General features: G+C 37.4%; 1 protein-coding gene across 3 annotated transcripts in view; it reads right to left on the reverse strand.

Annotated features, from left to right (window-relative positions):
• Positions 1-20,012, reverse strand: part of LOC135461882 (cAMP-regulated phosphoprotein 21-like) — a 42,877-nt gene extending 22,865 nt beyond the window's left edge. For 2 of the 3 annotated variants that reach the window (XM_064739152.1, XM_064739150.1), the window contains exons 1-2: positions 19,649-20,012; positions 1,840-2,033 (exon numbers count right to left, since the gene is read on the reverse strand). The gene's annotated coding sequence lies outside the window, so the exon portion shown is untranslated. Of the gene's footprint in view, positions 1-1,839; positions 2,034-3,151; positions 3,633-19,648 lie in introns of those variants that run through there. The other variant, XM_064739151.1, reaches the window with a different exon arrangement.
• Between the last annotated feature and the right edge of the window lie 621 nt (positions 20,013-20,633).

Below are 20,633 nucleotides of genomic sequence, written 5' to 3' on the forward strand. Positions count from 1 at the left end.
GAACAAAATTACTCTGTTACAGGACAGATAACAAACTTGACACTGTAATGTAGAGAATACATGTATCTCAGCAAAATGACACCGATGTCACCATCAAACATAACAGTCATGTACTCTACATGTACACATATTAGCACTTTTATTTCGCTTCCTGGTACAGTGTTAATCAGCCAACCCTGTCCCCATCCAGTGGACATGTAGAAAGATAAGAAGATATGAGACACGTCATAATAAACTGAGACAGGCACTACATTTACATGTAACTTTAATTGCACAAAATTTCAAGTAGAAAAAGCTTTTTACAATACACATGTACATTATCACTTCATGCATGGATGTTTAGATGAACACCGTACACGTCTGGAAATCTTGATGGGCATATATCCATTACCCTTCTTGTGCAAGGTAAGAAAACCTTTCCGAATTCTCAGATTTTGAGTTGAAGTCATGATTTATGACCTGGTATGGTAGGTTTGTACCGGCACAATGAACTTCATGAAGAAGGTTGAAATCTCCAAAGGACATAATTCAAATGTACCTTGTATGTTGTGATCTCTCAACCATAACAGGCAAAGAATAGACCAAGTAAACCTAGCCAGTTGTACAACATTTTCAAGGTTCTATAAATTTTATATACCAGCTGATAACATTCTACATAGCAGACAAGTTACCCACATAAGTAAACTGACCTACACTGTACAGGAATCATAACCAAATCACAGTGCTGAACATTCACAAGCAGACCACTAACACATACACATTACTGACAATTCAAGTTAATAATCCGACTGATGTTTTCCATTTATGTCATTATATTTATCTATTTATTTGACTGTTGTTTAATGCCATTACTAAGAACTTTTTGACATGTCATTGTCAGATATTTACATGTATCTGCTAGCGTTAACTGTATTCTGCAACACTACCATCTGGCTGTTGAAACAGGGGAGAAATAGTTTTTGCAGTTTCAAGATATACATGTATTACATCAACATACTGTGAAGTACATGTACATGTGCTTAATTTTCACATGGAACTAATTTTCGCAGATTCCAGGGTCAATAATTTACTGCAAAGTGTAATTCCAGCGTAAAAAAATTCCAATATTGAATGATTTATTACAGACAGTTGGGATAAGACAGCCAGGAGGGCCAGTTAAATTTTAACAGCAAGGAGAAAAACAATCAGACTTTAAATATATGTATACAAACTCTGGTAATAGTGCTTGGTGGGTATAAAACAATGAGAGAGTTTTCGCCTTTAGTTTGATTAATCTTCAGTATCCTGGTAAAGTGAAAGAAAAGTAGATACAAACATGTGCTAGCTTCCAATGAATGCCACTTGATACTCACTATCCCATTGGCTGTGTCTTTCCTGTTGACCAATGAGTGAGCTTTTAACAAATTGTGAACTGTGTACAACAACGCAAAAGCCGCTTGACAGCTACAGAGGGCGATTAAAACCGAAAACAATACAAAGCTAATTGTGTTGCCTGACTGTGTTAATCAAGAATGAATGACTAGATTTGAAATGCTGATTGTTGATTAAAATTATCCCATCAAAGGTGCGAAAATAACTGACACCTATTCGTGAGTGAGTCCTTGGGGTTTAATGTCGTACTTAACAATAGATACCTATCCGTGGTGAGAAAGTAATCTTATATTGTAATATAATAAATTCTAACAAAATACTAGGTATTTTACAAAACACAAGACCATGGGATCCTGGTGTTAATGAAGCGTATTTTTCATTGTTACCTATGTTTTGATCCAGTTACACTACTGAAAGCCAGTGTGTGCCCTTCTATTATAGGGCAATTGTGAATCGAAACAGACTTACCTGTAACCTTGATGTTTGCCAGATGGTGATGTAATAACGTGTTTCTATCTTCTGATCCTCGCCTGCTTATGGTTGGTGTTTGTGGGTGTGGCAAGGTGTATTCATCCTCTTTGACGGTTCACATAACCATGCCCCACAGCCAGCAATGGGTCACCATTTGTACACACAGGTCTACTTGGCCAGGGTCACAAGGACTACAATCAGAGCAATAGCACAGAATACGCATTAAATTTTTGAGACTAATTAAAGCTTTTCATAATGGAATAAACACTGGTGGATGTGCATGAAAACAGCTACATGTACACATCCTGTAATATCACCTAGTAAAACCTGTTGGTCAAGTAAGTTATGCAGATGCAGGAATCTTTGAAATAGTGTGTAATGTCAGCACCTATCAAACTTTCTGCCCCAGACCTTTCTCTGCTTAGCAAATTTTACTTTTTACCAATTCTATAAATGCCACTTAATAATATGGTTTCACGTCTACAGTAACATTACTTTCAAATATATTTAGAAGTTTTCCAAAAAAATTCCATCTCCTTGTAACTTGTGTGACCAAATGAAAGAGGTAAGTTCAATAATTATGATATACAAGCTGTATATATCAGTGAAGACAATAATCAAACTTTAAAACCTTTAAAAGTTACTAAAACAAAACACGATGTACAATTTTGCTTCCTCAATCAAACCTCATAAATGCTAATCCTTAAGAATATTTCAAGAAGTGAACAGAAATACATGCAACAGAAATATAGCTGGATCAGATCAGGAAAAGCACACAATCAGTTGAGAAAAGAAAAGGAATGTCATGGCAACCTGAGCCTTAATGTAATCCCTACTGATGGAATATTATCACAAAATCTTCAGAACAGATACCAGTATTACAAATTCAGCATAAACTATGATAATAGAAAAGGGATAAGGCAGAAGTGTGCAATGACATCAGAGCCTGATTTAGACAGTAACTGCTGACAGCCACACTGTTTGGCCAATCAAACCATCTCAGCCTGCAGGTCGTGTACACAGCCTGTATGGATTATAGGCTGGGCTATCCTTACCATACAGTAAAGTGCCAGTCATACATGCAGTCAGTCCAGGGAAGCACATGTAAGACAGACAGCTGAGAGACCAGCCTCACTGACCTCACACAACAACACAACACTTAACTGGGTCACACAGCTTTACTACAACCACACTCTGCTACCATGGCAGTCCATGGATGACATTACACACTAGGCTACTGTGTAACTGGAACAAGCTGCCTTGGGTACCCTTAAGGATCATGACCTAGCTGTACATCAATGCCACTGACCTGATGATGTTAGACTCACACACCTATAGTAACTGGCAATTGTAAGTCCATTCAAGTCTGGGTTCTTCAACCCCATCAGTAGATTCACTTGTCTTGTATTGGGCTTCAGCTAATACTGCCCTTCTTTTGACTTGATCACATACTCCGTCCACAGGCTGGCTTCCCTTCACATACAATACCACAGGGAAGCAATAAGAATGAAAATCAATCAATGCACTGGCCTGAATAACAATCTTGTGTATCTGAGGGAAAGACTGGCTGGGCGGCCCAATCAGAATCCAGCTCCTAGAACCACATACAGTGCACATCAGCTCCTGCAATAATCACCTCATTAACATGACCATGTATATGCAAGTCACCTTAGCTGACCTCTATAGTGACATCATCTACTCTAAGACTGTCAGAGACCAATCAGAGTAGGGTGCCAGGTGAAGGCACTTCCAGGCAGCACATTCACAACACACCACATGTGGGGGATATGGGAAGGGAAACTACATGTACATCTACATCCAACCACAGCCAAAGGATAACAAGCTCATATCCTGTTAAGTAACTCAGTTTAATGCTTATCCCACCCACTACCAACCCATTCCATGACTTGAACACTCAAGTATATGCATATAATGATGTACATGTGTATGTAGTCCCAGTCCTTCAATAATATTTTCTCACATGATAGACTTGTGTTAGCTGCATATTAATATAAGCAGTTAACACTGCTTTCAACCAAATGTTGTGTGAGTGTTTATTTGTAGTCTTTTCGCAAAAAGGATACACCTCTTAAGAGATAATTTAATTATGTTTTTTATCTCAGAGTCTATAGATGACTGTTCAGTCGTTCAAAAAACAGTACACTGAAGTACTAAGACATCTGTTACCTGTCTTGCCAATCACCACATTTACTTCAAGTGCTCCAAATTTACACGTACACCAGGCCCTAAAAAAAGGTCAATTTCTAAATTTCCATTACTGAAAACCTGCAATGAACCTCAAAACATGAAATCAGTAGTTGTGTGAACAGTAACCATAAGTTCAAGTGAACTCAATGTTTGTCCAAATAAATATGCATTCTCATTACACGTATACTATATTCAATATACCGGAAACGGTGAAAAGCCTAGACACTTGCTCACCTCTGCACCCACATGTACATATACATGTAAGTATCCATGGCAAATGAAAACTGTCCATGTATGTAAAATAATTGGAATTGGAGCTCAAATCAAAAGCTAAAAATTGGCAGTGTTTCATATATCAATCATACACTCACATAAATGTACTTTGCAAGGCCCAATGAAAGCATGCCAGAATATAACTATTTTTAACATGGTACCACACTTTCATTGTGATGCCATACAGAAGGAAAATACAGAGGATCATGTGGGAACATGTGATAGTTATGCTCTGCCTTATACAATGCCCCTTTTGTTTACATAATGGGTTTATCAACAAACCACTGATCACCTTAGCGTTTTCTCTCTACTCAACTCTCACAGAAGAATGACATACGTTGAACATGGAATAAGCCCAGCAGGGCATTTTGAACAATCAAAGCAGCGTTGAACATGGAATAAGCCCAGCAGGGCATTTGGAACAATCAAAGCAGAGCGAGTGTTTCCTAGTTAAAAGATTAATGTCACATCTTGTCTCCTGTGTTTTCCTTAAATGTTCCATACTTCATGGCCAAATTATAAACAACAAACTAAATCCACATAAAAGGGATTATTATTAGTACATACATACTGCAAAGTAAAGGTCACATCATTTTCACTCAATTTTTCTACTGCTTTAACATAAATAACAATTTTTGACACAAGGAAGTGCATGAGCAAATTTCACACACATGCCTGCATTCTTTAAATAAATGGTAGTTTGCCATTTAGTGTTTCCAATGAAATGTTGGCACTTACCACAAACCATGAAGAACTCTGTTCCGAGTCATAGTAGTGAGAGCGTTGTAAATGTATTTCCAATGTCTTAGTGCCAATTTTGCCACACCACGGAGATGACTCAAAACAAAATTTTGCATTTACAGACTAAACCAAGTTATCTTGGGGGGTAAATGAGCTACACACTATCCTCTTTATGCAGAGTAGATGAAAATAGATACTTGTATAAGATATAACATATTTCAAGATTCAGGTGATGTAAATAGCTCAACATATTTAAAACTTGATGTACATACTTCTGCTTCAAAAGGGATGTAGTTACTTCAGTATCATATTCCAAAGGTGGTGTACACGTACATGTAGGTACAATTGTAACATATTTCAAACGTGATGTAGACATTTCTGTAACATATTTCAAATGGATGATCTGCATGGGAAGACAAGCAGAAGACAGACATTGTAGTATGTATGGGATTAAGTGCATGAACTTGTCCACAGATTACATCAGCCCACCAGAATATGGAATGTGTTTCCTTCTCTCTAGTGCAGGCATACCCATGCCCAGCTGCCAAGACTAGATTAAGATACAACTATGAACTGTGCTAGCAGTCAGGGGCCAGGAAGCATTTAGGGCTACATGCCACAAATAACATCATCCACTGGAGGGAAGCCTGCCTCAGCCATGCTGGAGTGGGTACACAAGCATATGGTTATTACCCATCAAACTATGTGTGTTGAACTGATCCACTTTCCAGCATTAAGAGGAAGACTTGGTTTGTTTACCTCTCCAGTCCACCAAGAGAGGATAAACTGGGACTGCCTCTGCTTACCCCATGTATCAACTCCTACTCCACAGCACCTGACCCTATTCTACAGCTCTGTCAAAGTAACAACAACTATGTTGCTCAAGATACAAATAAAGTACTCCTCAGCAGTGCTGTCCTCACAAAACCCTTGTCTTTGCATGCCAAAATATTGTGAAAATATATACAACATACTGTCAATCTCCAATACAATTCCTTGTTTCTCACAATATTAGTAATGTCCATCCACAAAATGCTCAAAATACAACATAACCTATTACTTCCACACATGTTCTACTGCCACATTAATCACAATTAATGTCAAATTCTGCCAAAGTCTCAGTTGTATACTTTAACTATTGGCTCAATCACCTAGTGATTCAAAATGATCTATATGTACATGTATTTGTCCGGGTATTGCACGTAATCACAAAAAGTTTACTGCTCCATCTGCTATAATGTGGCATCAAAACGACCTAGTGTTCTTGTAGTCTCCTATCGGACTCCTGTCCATCTGCATTGTGCTAAATTCAATAAGTTAAAAATACTGTCCATGAACTAAAATCATCATGAAACCACAAATACCCTTAAATAAAAAATCAAACCACCTACAACCTGACATTGTTGCATTCCATTCAACTATTCATCATCCACTTGCCTAGACCTTCATCCAGACAGAAAATACTGTTCAAATTCGCCTTGCCTTAGCACGTGTACTTATATGTAATATCTATACACTGTGAACTCCCATATAACCAAGAAGTTATTTAATCACAAACCACGCCATGTGCCATCTCCTCATCTCAACTTCCTTCAGGCTGTTACACCAAACTTTCAGTTCCCGCTCATATGGCATGCCCTTATGAATAAAAGTCAATGCCAAGCGACATGTACACTCATCCAATTAAAAAGTACAACTGTATTCCGAACTACTTCTATTGTTTGTTGCCATGAAAAACAAAAAAAAAAAAAACAAAAGAAAAAAATAAAACAGGCTAGAGATCACTTACTACACTCTGACTGGTTTTCACACTGGATAAGAATAAAATAGGAAGACAGGAATAAAATTTATCTTCATGAAATGTAAAATATAGCCAAGGTTGGTGAAAGGAAATGAAGCACTGGACACTGTACAGGCCTAAAACAAGGCACTCACAAACACAAGTTCAACAGTCGAAAGCAGCATGCCTTGGTATCAGATTTTAACAAAATTAAACACCTACAAACTTACCTTACTACTTTGTAGAGCAAAAAGGGTTATCTCCTGTGTATGAACACAAGATTAATCTTAGATCTAGTTCATTCTCCTTTCTACATCAAACACGATAATTGATACCTCTGTGACACTTTGATTCAAACATCATGTCTACCATCACATGGAATGCCCATAAGAGAACAAAAATAAAGCCTTTTGAAATATCGTAGACATTGTTTTGTTGCATTCTTTAAGTTCCATGATGATTAATAAGACCACCAAATAAGTCTTGAGGTGAAATGTTCAGATTAAGAGCCTATATGTGAATATTTTGTTTGGTATGATTTTTTAAATCACCGCTCCTCATACCCTGCGAGTCACTGCATGACATCACAGAGATATGACCTAGATTTAGGTCACACTTTTTGAGCCAAATGTTTCAACAAATGAGCAGTTATGAATGCTGACAAGTTCGAAAGAATGTTTTCTGTTCAGAGAAATCACAGATTTCCTCCATGTTTTCTAGAATTATATTTTGGGAAATGTGGTATGGTCCCAACCTTTTCACATACGCTGATATCAATACGCATCCCATTTACATACTTGTCAAAACAAACAGATGATGCCTTCTCTATGAAGCACCTACAACCACTCAAAATATAAATTATGGCATAAGCTTTCATTATTTGTTCCTCACCAAAGGCTCAGAACAAATGAAAATTACACCACACATTTAATAAATCTGATATAATGGGTCACTCACTGTAGATCCTCTATGTATTATATACCTAAGTCGCCAACACAGACATAAATGAACAGTGTACGTGAATACGCATTATCAAACAAAATTCTATGTGTCAACTAGTCCACAAAGTAACATGTACATGTATAACCTTCAGTGATGTAAGGTATTTACATCATTAGCAGCAGGTTTTCTGACAGGTCTGCATGATAGCAGAAACTTTTAACAGCAAAGTTGCATAAATTCATAACACAAACGAAACTGATAGAATTCACGAGTTGCATTTTTTTTGTGAATATATGCTACAAGCAGGGTTCTTGCCCAACTTGTTCATTACTTTGCGAACAGTGAAAATGACTTATGATCGATGAGGTAATGTCCAATCTTGCGATGAACAAAATATTTCTAGCGAAGGGTTATATTTTCTACAACAAAAATCTTTTTAGATCCAGGTATGTTTATATTGTAAACACATACGGATTATTCATTCTGTGTCAGTGAACACGGTTGGGGAAGATACATGTGCCTTCCTTTGACATGATACACAGTTCCTGAAGTAACCATGTAATTTCACTCCTGGTGATGGCAAAACAGAATTCAAACTTTTGATTCAATATGAAATCCTGCAGAACTAGACGTATTTGTTTTGGGGGGTTTCCACTTGTCTATTACATTCAAAATCTCAGTGGAGACCCAGATAAATAATCAGTATAATAAAAAAAACACCCATTCAAATAATGGGTCCGTGTAACTACCGCAACCAGCTCACAAATGCAGATTTTCTTAATCTGGTTCAGCTTTCAGGTCACCCATCTTCATTTAATAAAGCGAGTGATGTTCAACTCTTCCAAGCCCTGAACTTTCCCCCATAGAAATGCATGTCCATGGTCCAATCAGAATTAACCTTAATTACTGACACTAACAAGAGTTCAAAACAACATGGGATGTGGCTGTAATGAGAAGTATGCAATGTATGGAATAAATTTATTTCACACTAGATATAAAAGTGCTGGAGCAAAAATTATCCCCCTGCACATTAACCTGTTAAGGGTTATAGGGTGGGTTGGTGGGGTATGGGAGCGGGGACGGTCATTTTGAGGCAAATTAAGTCTTGATAGAAATTAGTGGCGAAACAACAACATTGGCTACATTGATCTGCTGATTGGTCTCTTTCGCATATCACTGGTATGCCTACTGCCTGATAGCAGGGTGATTTTCTGCTGCTTTTTCATTTCAATAAAAGCACACTGATCAACATTCACAGCACAGCTTATTGCTGTTGTACACTTTTATGCCAAGGAAAAAATCGGATCCGAATGTACATGCATTTACCACGAAACAAGGAGATACAGCGTTTATGGGATGATCAATGATTGGCTGTCAACAGCGTAGATTTCTGAAGACTTTCAACATGTACAGCAAGCAAGGGTGATTATGAAACGTATAGCAGAGTATCAACCTTGCTGGTAGGAAGATGAGGTAACCACACCCAATACAACATTTGCTATGCTCAATTACAGCAGTTAATGTCTTCCTGTTCACTTTTTTTTTTTTTCGGTATAGATTTCTTACATATTTCTAAACATCCAAGTTTTTATCACAATATTGGCTTTACATCTATGTCTACATTATTAAGACTGCATGACATGAAACATTTTAAACTAAATTTTGTTTGCCTTCACGGCTTTGTCTTTTTAATATTACAAAGAAGATCTGAAATCAATATCTTACAGGTTTGACATATATATTGTAAAAGGTACATATAATAACCTCAATACATAAAATAATAAACCTCATCTCAGTCAGGCCAGGAGAGCCAAACAATGATCAGCTGTATGAATAGGTGTACACATATGTACAAGTAGGCTTTATCATCTTTAAACATATATACTTATCAATTATCACATAAACAGCAGATGGTTCAGCAATCCAATCAGCCCTGGGGAGCATTACTAGCACCTCTACACTTAATCAAAGGGACCACCCTTGTAGCTATCTGTAATGAATTAATGTCCAAAGCCACATATACGTAAATATCAGTAGATCTACATGTAAATATCTGTAGATCTGTGATATACCTGTCACCAGAATTAGTCATCACTCATAACCATCACTCCAATCACAGGTCGCACTCAATAAAGTCCATGCACTCCACCCACAACAAGGAATCATATATATGCCTTGAAGGCACATTTCAAAATATTTCTGGTCACTGGTCACTTGTTTGCCTCTACATGTACTTACTTGATTGGTAGGACATGTAACGCATTAGCCAGGATTTTGCGACTTCTATGACCATTATTATGAGTGTAGGAACCAAGAGTACGCAAAAGTATTGAGGTGAAAGACATCTTCAGATTACAGATACATGTCAATATATAAATACATGTATTTGTGTACATGTTTATGCCCACTAAAGGCTTACAATGTATAACCTATAGAAGAAGTGACCAGGAACTCAAAGCAAATTTTGGTCCACATAATCCACAGTGAAATTTTTTGACATGTGTATATGTAAAATTAAAAATATGCCGAAACATCCTGAGCACCTTCCATTTGTCACCCATCAATTCTCAGAATTCAACATGTACATAAGCCAAAGGAAGATAAGTTGAACCTTTACTTTACATTTTATTTAAATATCGAATAGACTTTCTTTAAAATTTGTAACTTTTTAACCTCTCCATTTATTTCCCCAGATATATACAGATCGTTTACAAATAAGTACCAAACAATGCTCTCACTAAATCCTCCACACTCCAATTTGAACTTTCATCATGTGGGCCCTTGGGTGAATTATTAATTTGCCTTAGTGAAAACAAGATGAAGGTTTAATGTATTTCTAAATGTCAAGCTTGTCAATATAAGAAGGATAAAAGTCAAAGGACTAGGCGAATATCAGTGGGTGTAAGGAGCTGTCAGTTTGCAGGCTGATCACAAGCCACCTGTAGGGAAGGTGCTCACACACCAAACACTCCCTCTCCGAGTAAATGAAAACCTAGAGCTTTAACCTTCATCAGGTGAGGATTTGCAATCCTCAAACACCCACACAACCAGCACCAGATCACTTTCACAGCCCACTATATTTTTCAGGAGTTCCACACCTGAGAGGTTCTCCAGAAGAGCTGCTGTACAGGCCGAATACTGCCAGGCTTGCCAGTCCCACATCTTCCAGACCAGCATGGCCTCAATTAGCTGTTACATGAGCCATCATCACCCTTATCTCATGGCCAACCATCAAATGTCACTGCTAACTAATGGTCAGCTTCCACTACACCACTGGACATGGAAATATACTCTAACAAGGCCAATCTAGTCCACATTATCAACAGGAGAGAGCTCACTTTCTGTTACAGAAAATGTCCATTACTGCAGCATTGTACACATGCATACATGTAATCCATCTTCCTCATGCATGTTTACATACATATAATAATGACACACTCTGTATATTTTTTCTGTTTCTAGGCATTTAAGGATGTTCTTTACACTATTTTGGTCATGAAAGAAACAGTGCATACCAAAGCAGGCTGGTGACAATGATAGTGACAAGATATTTTTAGTGCTACCTCAATGGGGACCTATGCAAAAGACACCAAATACATAACCCTGCTCAATGAAACACACACCAAGTTGTCCATCCACGCTTTACAATGTGACAGGACCTAGCACTGAAACTCCCAATTTTAAAGTCTTCAAAACTCGGCCTACACAGCATTTTCACGTTTATAAAGCACCTGCACTCTAACCTCTCAACAACTGTCTTGAGTTTTACATTCAAGGTAGAATAAGAATTTTCACAGTATATCTACATACATAAAGGTGCACAATCAAATAATGTCCATAGCATACACATTCATTTACTTATTCATATGATTGTTGTGATTTATGCCGTATTCAGGTATTATTCACTTACAGGAAGAAAATTCGGCTGAATGTTATGTGTAAAGGAAAATATAGTACATTGGATAAACTACCAGCAAATTGCTGATGAACTACTGAATCAGACCTGTGATGTACAGAAGTGCAGACAAAATTGGTAGAAGACAGTAAAATGTGGTGGCTAATTAAACATTACCACATGGCCATTACTGACAAACTTTGTCTACAACTTGAATGCATTGTCACAAAACCCCTAATAACAATGAGAACAGGGGGATCCATAAATAAACAACATACTGGTATAAGGAAATTTAAAATGTAGACCAGATGTAATTCCATACATGTATGCCAGTTGTTTGCATAAATGTAGGTACCAAATATCACATTGTAGTAAGAATAAAAATGACAGTGTTTGATGGAGATAAGTAACAATTGTCAGAATCCTGAAATCTGATCTTCATGTAACTACCACACCCAGGTATCCAGGAAGTGGGCTTCCCTAGCCTGTGCTCTAGGCAATTTGTCACTAGAAGCTTACAACAAAAGACTTAGCCCACCCAAGTATCCTTAAGTAGGATATACATGTATACTATACTGGGTACAGATTTCCTCACAGATATGATAATCTTCTACCCACTACCACTTAATTTTTTCAAAACAAGAGTTCAACAGCCTACAAATGTTAGAAAGTAGGAGGGTTAGCAATGAAGTCAATATCATGTTCATAATTGATGATACACATGTAAGTAAAGAGGGGAGTGGAATCATGAGATGAGGTCAGGAGACTGTAGCCTTTAGCAGTCCTGCCCACTGATCATTCCACATGCTGACCCATGGGCACTTCCTGTCATCCAGGAGAGCCAGTGGATTGTGTGGTAAGATGGACAGTTAGGGCTGGAGTCAGCCAGCAGGCAGCCAGCAAGAAGACATAACCTGGGCTGCTATTGATTTCCTCACTTCCCAGCTGAGTCAGGGTCACTTGGCTCATAGACATTGATTACACCACCTGAATTAAGGACAACTTGTTACAGTTAGCGTGTCCCCATTACGCCTCAACCGCAAATAAATTAACCCAAATGGGAAAGACAGCCATGGAAACAGACAAGGTGGCGGAGAGACTGTGGATTTATCAACCAATGGTTACGCTGTTCACTCTTGCAACCATTAATAATTCAGTATGCCGAAATAAACTGATGCATTGGTCCTGGTATTGACCTAAGACCTCACAATAATGAGGATTACAGAAGCAAGGGCATCAATACTACATGCAGAACTTTAGAATCACACAATGCCAAGGTAATGTCTTGCCACTACAGACACAATCGGTAATCAGTTTAACATTTTGGAGCAAGTCATTTTCACAACCATTTTCTCATATGGTGTCTTTCACCTGTCCAGTAGCGCACCAACTAACCCAGATAATGTACATGTGTACTAAGGCCGCCGCTGGCAGTTGATTCCATCAGGGTGATCAAACAAGAGCAGGCATCCCTCAAATCACTCAAGGGTAATACCACGTACATTGCACCCATCACAGACAATCAATACATCCTTAATGAAACACCTTCCAACAAAATACTCCTGAAGTGGTGCCCCCTAATCTAATACAACAAATGTACATGTAACATACATGTACATGTACATATGATCATCATTATAAACAAAATCAAAATCTCTATCCATCTATACAGAACAAATCAAGTAAACCTGGTGCAATGTACATGTATGTTTTACTAGTCATAAACCAGTTACATGTACATGCACATCTACACCTCTACGCAGTATGTACATGTACATCTAGAAATGTAGGAATTTAACTGCTCTTATCAGGCTGTCCTCGGTTTCTTATTTCAGACATACATGCATGAGCACACGTGTACATATATTAGGATGGAAATGTCGCTACGAAATTTAGACTGGCACCTCAATAATACTGGATATCAATCCCACGCCATTACCGTTAAGTGTGATCTATGTGTATACTGACAGAGGGTGGGCCAGTCATCAAGCTTTCCCCTACATGTTAAATACGAGTGAAGAACCCACGAGTCACTATATTAAAAAAAACAATAGGCACATTTGTGAACTTAAAGAGATAGATAGTAACTTCTTGATTACATTTGCAAATGGATGAATAAGTATGAGAAGATCAAGCTCAAAGGTAGTATCTGTGAACTCATGCATGAAAAGGAACTATAAAAGAATGATTATGTTCCTATGCCAAATGAAGAAATTTCATTTTGAGGGTAGTTTTTACACCTGTTAATCACCCCTCTAAACTGAACGTATTTTCTGTCAACGGTTGTTTTTTTTTCTTTCAGAAATTACATCATCATTGATCTTGCTCGGAACTTGGTGAACAGCCCCGAAGTTCCCCAAGCCCCGCAAACCATGTCGCTTCAGTGTGGGCAAGGTGACATGTACACAGATACTGCATGGCTTTTTTGGGCCAGCTTAGCGCCCCTACACCAACCCCCATTCGGTCTGTTCCCCATACCCTTGCACCTACTCAGCCACACCCCATCAGTATGTCCCCGACAGAGTTCTTTTTAAACAGGGATCATTGCTGACGTCACCGCTTCAGCTACTTAATGTCCAGACTGACCGCTGGGACCTAAGAGAACTGTACTTTGAAGCGATTTTTACCACCCGAAGTGAAAGTTGTACTGTTTATATGTTTTTACACATGATAATCTGCACATTTTGGAAATAAAAACAAAGCGCTTCAAGACCTATTAAATCTAGATATTAACTTAGAACACTTTACCAATGACCAAAAACAACGACAAATGAAAAAGTATGTCCCAGAAATCTGACTGATTGCTGCTGACAATTTAAATAATCTTATCAGGCCAAAAGACAGCTAACATACATTAATGTGCTTACTCCCACCAGTATGGTTGTCAATTTGTCCATTAAGCACAAAACAAAAGAAAAAGCTCATTGTTCACTGTCTAAAAATTCAAAAGGTTGTGTGATTTGTATTTAACCTCTTCAGTGCCTGGAGGTAATGTTGTACTTTCCTTACATATAAATGTATTCTCATATTCACCATAAACGATACCAAAACTCTGCCTTCTCAGACCAAAGATCTTACTATGTACATGTGCATCAAAGGGTGGCCATCATCAGGGCTACTTAACCTCATGTTCTCAACATTGCCTGCAGGTAAGAAATTTACAGATATGATTGGTGTTTAACCTTGCACTCAACAACTTTCCAGTTTTATAACAGCTGTCAGGTTTCTGGGCAGAGGAAACTGGTTGCAGTTATGTGATATCCTTACCTGTTAACTTGAGCTTAAATATATGTACATGTACACCTTATACATGTACAACAAACCTATACACATGATAAAGTAAATGTTTTCATATATATTACAAGCTTCCCACAACAAACCTTGTGAAGAATGAAAGGGGGCTGGAAAATAAAAAAGGAAAAGATCACTTAAAAATGAAAGGGGCATCAGAAAAAATGCCACTGAAAAGTATTTCTAAAAGTATGTCTCCGTACTTTTTTCTAAAGATTTTTTGTCACTGAATTAAATGCTGTCAAATATTTGAATTCTAAGGTCGGCATTACAGACAATATTGCCAGTTGTTAGGCACATGTACACTGACGTCACATCACCCTTTATTTCTTTTATATTCACCAGCAGGCAAATTTTTTTTAGAACCTTATTTAAGCAATCTTTTACTTGTGGATTATAACAGCTATTCCAAAAATAAAAGTTGTACTTAGAGTACAAAAAACTTCTTGTGACGTCAAAGTACTTAAACACCTAATGCAAGGTTTAAAATTAATTAAAGCCCACCATAAAATTCAAACATTAGGAAGCCTTTATCTCTCTCTCTCTCTCTCTAAATAAAATGTACAAAAAAGAAAAAACGAAGGTGCGTGTGTATTTTTACACTCAAATTTCACCTGTCTGTCTCATGAGCCTTCTCTTGATTTTTTTTTTTAGCTTTCTTTCACTTTATGCAGTAGGTTATGCACAGAAAACATAAGAAAAGTTTTGGCCACAGTAATTTGTACCCTAAATGCTCCATCTGTTCACATGTATACATGTATGAAAGAGCAAAAGTTAATGTGTGATTCATGCACATTTTTCATTTGATTTTAGAGACAAAACTACATTTACTGAACTGACCAATTTAAGGGCTTTATAACTGTGTAATTTTATCAATCTACACAGAAAAATGTCACTGGGAATACATGCATACTAGAAGACCCACCTTGCAAACATGCAAAAAGGTTAAATAACTACAGTAAGTTTAGAATTAAGATTCTGGAAAAAAACAAACACTCAATCAGTTCCTAAAAATCAGACTAGCCACAAATAAATAAAAAAAAGCCTATAACTTCACTTCTTCAGGATAAATTTCACTACCCTCAACTACATGTTCGCCACGAGATGGCTGAAATATTGCTGATGTGGCGTTAAGCCATAATCATTCATTCAACTACAAGTATCATACGCTAACCTCACCTGCCTGTCATAAGGGAAATCTCCACAGATCTCAAAGCTATATAATCAGTTCAAAACTTCTCAATGCAAATCAAAATATACCTACACAAAGTACTGAACAAAATCCCCATCAACACCAGCAAAATGCAGTGTATGATATAATAATTACAGTGGCTATTTTTCTCTGTCATCAAAAAGCTCTTGTGGTAACTTGTGCAAGACTGACCATGTGCAAGTTCAGTCTCAATCCCCATAGTTAAATAATCTCATCAATCTCTAATCAAAAGCTAATAAAGTTACTAGTACTTCATTTTCACCTAACAACTAAATTACACTGTGGTAGAGTCAGGGAAACCAGTACTGTATTAAGAATACATGATAAGCATTGACAACAACAGTAAACATGCTATAATTAAGGATTGGTTAGTATTTTTTAGATTTATTGGGGTATAAAAGAAAAATAAAACGCTGTGCAAACTGTATGCATCCGCAGAGCAGTTCATACAGAAGTTTGCACAGCAGCTTTAAGGAATAAAAAGATGCTATCTAACATTTCAATTTTATTCCAAACTGTGAGAAATGTTAGTCGATTGTTTTGAAGAAGGGAACGCCGCAGTCTCCACAAAACACACTTCATGAAATGAGATTCTTTGGGCCATTGCACGGCGAGCGAAATGATGAGGCAAAGTTTACATCTGTGAATCGTTTAAAAACGAACAGTGGAAACATTTCTTTAGAAACATTTAGAAGGTCAATTCTGAGCTTGAGAACTGGGAGTAGAAGATGTAGGAGACAAGGTGGTTGCGATGTTCATAATGGGCTACTGCTGTTGTTGTTGCACGTCAAGGACATGTGGGAGGTGACTTCGTCAAGCTGGTTGCAAAACATTTAGTTGTAACATATGGATGATATCTCAGTATTTCAAATATACTGGTTATCCAAGAACAACTGTGTATTTTAAACATCAGTGGGAGAGTGATTTTGATCAAACTGGCTTGTTTTTGGCGAGCACTTGCACTCGGCTATGAATATGCACTCGTGAATGCATTTTTGCGGTCAAGCTCATATGCTGAGGTAGGCACTACTGTTAAAACGGTCTTAATTCATCTCAGACTATCCACAGAATTTGTACCGATGCTACTGTTTATGAATGTGAAAATAATACATATGGAAGCAGATATATTTATAGTGTTCTGTTTGTCATTTTACAAGACGTGCCTTCAATCTCTTTCAGTTCTCTTCTGACAAAAAGTAGTCCTAGGAGGGCATGGCTTCACTTTTTTCTGTTTATTGGAATACTTAAATGCCAAAATATGACCAATCGTATTGTTTGTATTGTAGAATACATCTTTGGGGAGTTGCAAAACTTAGTTTGCAGCCAATATGTGCCATTGACCTGCTGCTCAGGTGTCCACTGTGAGAAGCAAATTCTTCAACGAACTGATGTCATATAATACATTAGGCCAATTGTCCCTCAAAACTTCCTTGCTGAGGAACATGACCCCATAAAAGAAAACAGTGTGTGGTGGAAGGATTTTTTTTTATCACCAGGCTAAGAACACATTAACTTTAATTGGGTTTTTTTTACATAAATGTTTTCTTCAATAACAGAGGAAGGCATAAAATAAACATAAAAACTTGAGCATCTAATATGTGGAAAATGTGGACTATCCTTGCAATTTTTCCTGCTCAAGACATGATCAAAAAGCTTATAAAGACAGAAAAATTATAACATGGAAATCATACAAAATAATAACATTGATTTTAATTTTCATTTCTATTCCATTTCTTGGGCTTTTTAGAGTCAGCTCGCCCATAAAACACAAAATGCATTGGTGAAAAAGATCGGAATTTAAAAAAATTAATATCTCACAAAAAAAAAAAAAAAACATTTCCATCCCAAGTGTATTAAAAATCAAGTTAATAGAGTTACCCTCAGCAAACATATTTTTAGTTGTGTCCTGATCAAAACAGCACACAAAACTTAATATAGCCCCTTATCTCTCATAAGTGATCCAAATTTGCACATTTTTGAGACTTCTACATGTACATGCAGGCATGTGGCCTAATGTTGGAGCTTGCTTTGACTATAAAGAACAAGGAAACATTTTGACTGTATCCTTGGTTTAGGTCACTTGTCATCTGTGTGCATACCACAGGGGCACCTCCAGTGATTCAAAAGTCCTGGAGGGCAAAGGGGAAGACATTCGGCTCCTGTGAGAAGGTTGCTAGTCATTGAGAGCTGTAAAAATGTCAGCAGAAATGGGATTTTTAAAGTACTGACAGTATAATCATGCAACAGTAAAGAATATCATTGATAGTTTCATTGCTGGAGATTGTTCTGACATATCCTTTTACAAAGATTTTTTTTTAGCCAACCTTGATTCAAAAACAAAGTAAGAGAGTACATCATTTAAAAATCTGAAGCAGTTACCTGCCCATGTCAAGAGCCAATCATTTGAGTAATACTGAAGAGGTTCTATCAAAGAATTTAAAGACCACTTGCCTTGGAAATACCTGACTGAAGTCATGTTTGCAGTAATTTCATACACAAAAAGATAAGGAACATGTGTGACTAAAAATTTCTTTCAGTGGAAACATATCTGACAGATTATTTTCGGCTTCAATGCCTGACAAATTGGTCAGGAACATGCATAAGTATTCTTTATAAAGCTGTTTTAGGGCCGTCCTAGTTGAGTAAAACTGAACTTTGATCGCGGTGATATTTGATTATCTGATAGCGCAAATTTGCCATGACTTCATGTTAGGTTTGGTAAAATTTTGCTCCAAACCAATGTCAGAGCACGCTCTATTTGAAAATGTGATGTCAGTACATCCACTTGCTCTGAGCATCACCAACGAATCTCAGGCTCACACAGCTTAGAAAATAAGCAATCAATGTAGTGTTTGTAATAACTCGACAGACTATGTAAAAGGTAAGGAACACAAGTGTCTGCAATCTTAAGGCTGTGGAGATTTATTTAATGGGTAACTTTTGTCTCTTACGCTCTTACAAACTGACAGGGCAACTGCATTAGGTTTTCCAATGGAGTTGATATTGTTTTGGAGCTATCCTAACATCGGAGCAAGCTCTGACCAAATTCTGAAAACACGCCTTGGTTAGAACTAGTTTCTTCATATTTTATGACTGCACCAATGTTTTCTAACACAGTCCAGAACGCCTGTTAGACAAGTTGCAACTTTACAGTTGGTGCTCATATCTTAATGGTGCTGTCTACAGAATGTAAACATTATCCTTGAACAAAGTTCGGGATGACTGATGGAGTGATGGTGATGCTTTCACAAAAGTTAATGTTATGGACAGGGTTACGGGTGTATTTCATTTATTCAGCATTTCAAGATTGATGAAGCATTGAAAGCATGCATCTAAGTGTTGAAAGCTGATGGAAGACCATGGCAATGAATTACTCAAGCCTCTCATTTTGAATTGGCTAAGTCTAACCATTGTTTTCACGATGTTTATGGAGGAAAAAAAAGGAAAAAGAAACGATACTTACGCACAATTACGTAGTATTTTGACGATACTGGGAGAAAATTTTTATCAATCAAGGTCTTACGTCTGCCAGCACCTTTTTTTTCTTGAGCTTAGTTTACAGTTTTCAACCAGCTATGTTTTGGCATCAAAATTATCATGCTGCGCTTGCTTGATGCGTGAACTTCAACTTGACAGAGTTGGAGACTGCTTGGCAGCTTAGTCATTTAAAGACTTGTCACAAATACTTCCGACCCTTTCTTCACTCCGGAATCAGACCAATGGGAAAAGCAACAGAACTTAGGAATATGTATCTGGAGTTGTTTTTGGAAATCGCAAATTATGCTCTAAATGGAGCCGCCAAAGTACGACAGCCTCCGATGCCGGATGAAAATGGCAGTCTTGATACCAAATGACGTCAGAGGAAGTTGCACATTGACATAAGCCTTGGCGGTAGATGGCGCTCTACTAACTGACAGGGAGGCTCTATAGGATGGGGTAAAATGCATACGCTCAAATACATGACTATCGTCTTACAAAGTGTGTAAGTCCATGATTCTGTTATGAAAATATAAGTTGGACATAATAACAATCATATATATTTAGACTATATTTATGCTTACTGGTATATTATGTTCCCCTGCCGTTGCAATGAAAGCACAGTCTTATCGATTCTGTAATTATGCTGAATATATCGACCGTGTATAAATCTGATGAGCAATAAATATAAAGTACCGGTATGTCTGTGAGTTTCATGCAGGCAATATGCATTTTTGTATGCAGTTTGAGACTCATCAGAAGTTTAAGTGGTGTTATTTCCGTTTAGTACATGGGGATGATGTGACTGCCTTGTGAAAACTATAAGAAATTCCTTTAAAGATGGTATACCGGAGAATTTTTGTCAAAAAATTTTAATCATCGCACTTTAATCGAATTTTTGCTATTATTTTAGAATAGCCCAAATAATTACCGTTCATAAACTAAGAGCCTCGTCTGTGCACGTGTTACCG

This window comes from Liolophura sinensis, chromosome 1 (genome assembly GCF_032854445.1).
Source record: "Liolophura sinensis isolate JHLJ2023 chromosome 1, CUHK_Ljap_v2, whole genome shotgun sequence".
Classification (NCBI taxonomy): domain Eukaryota; kingdom Metazoa; phylum Mollusca; class Polyplacophora; order Chitonida; family Chitonidae; genus Liolophura; species Liolophura sinensis.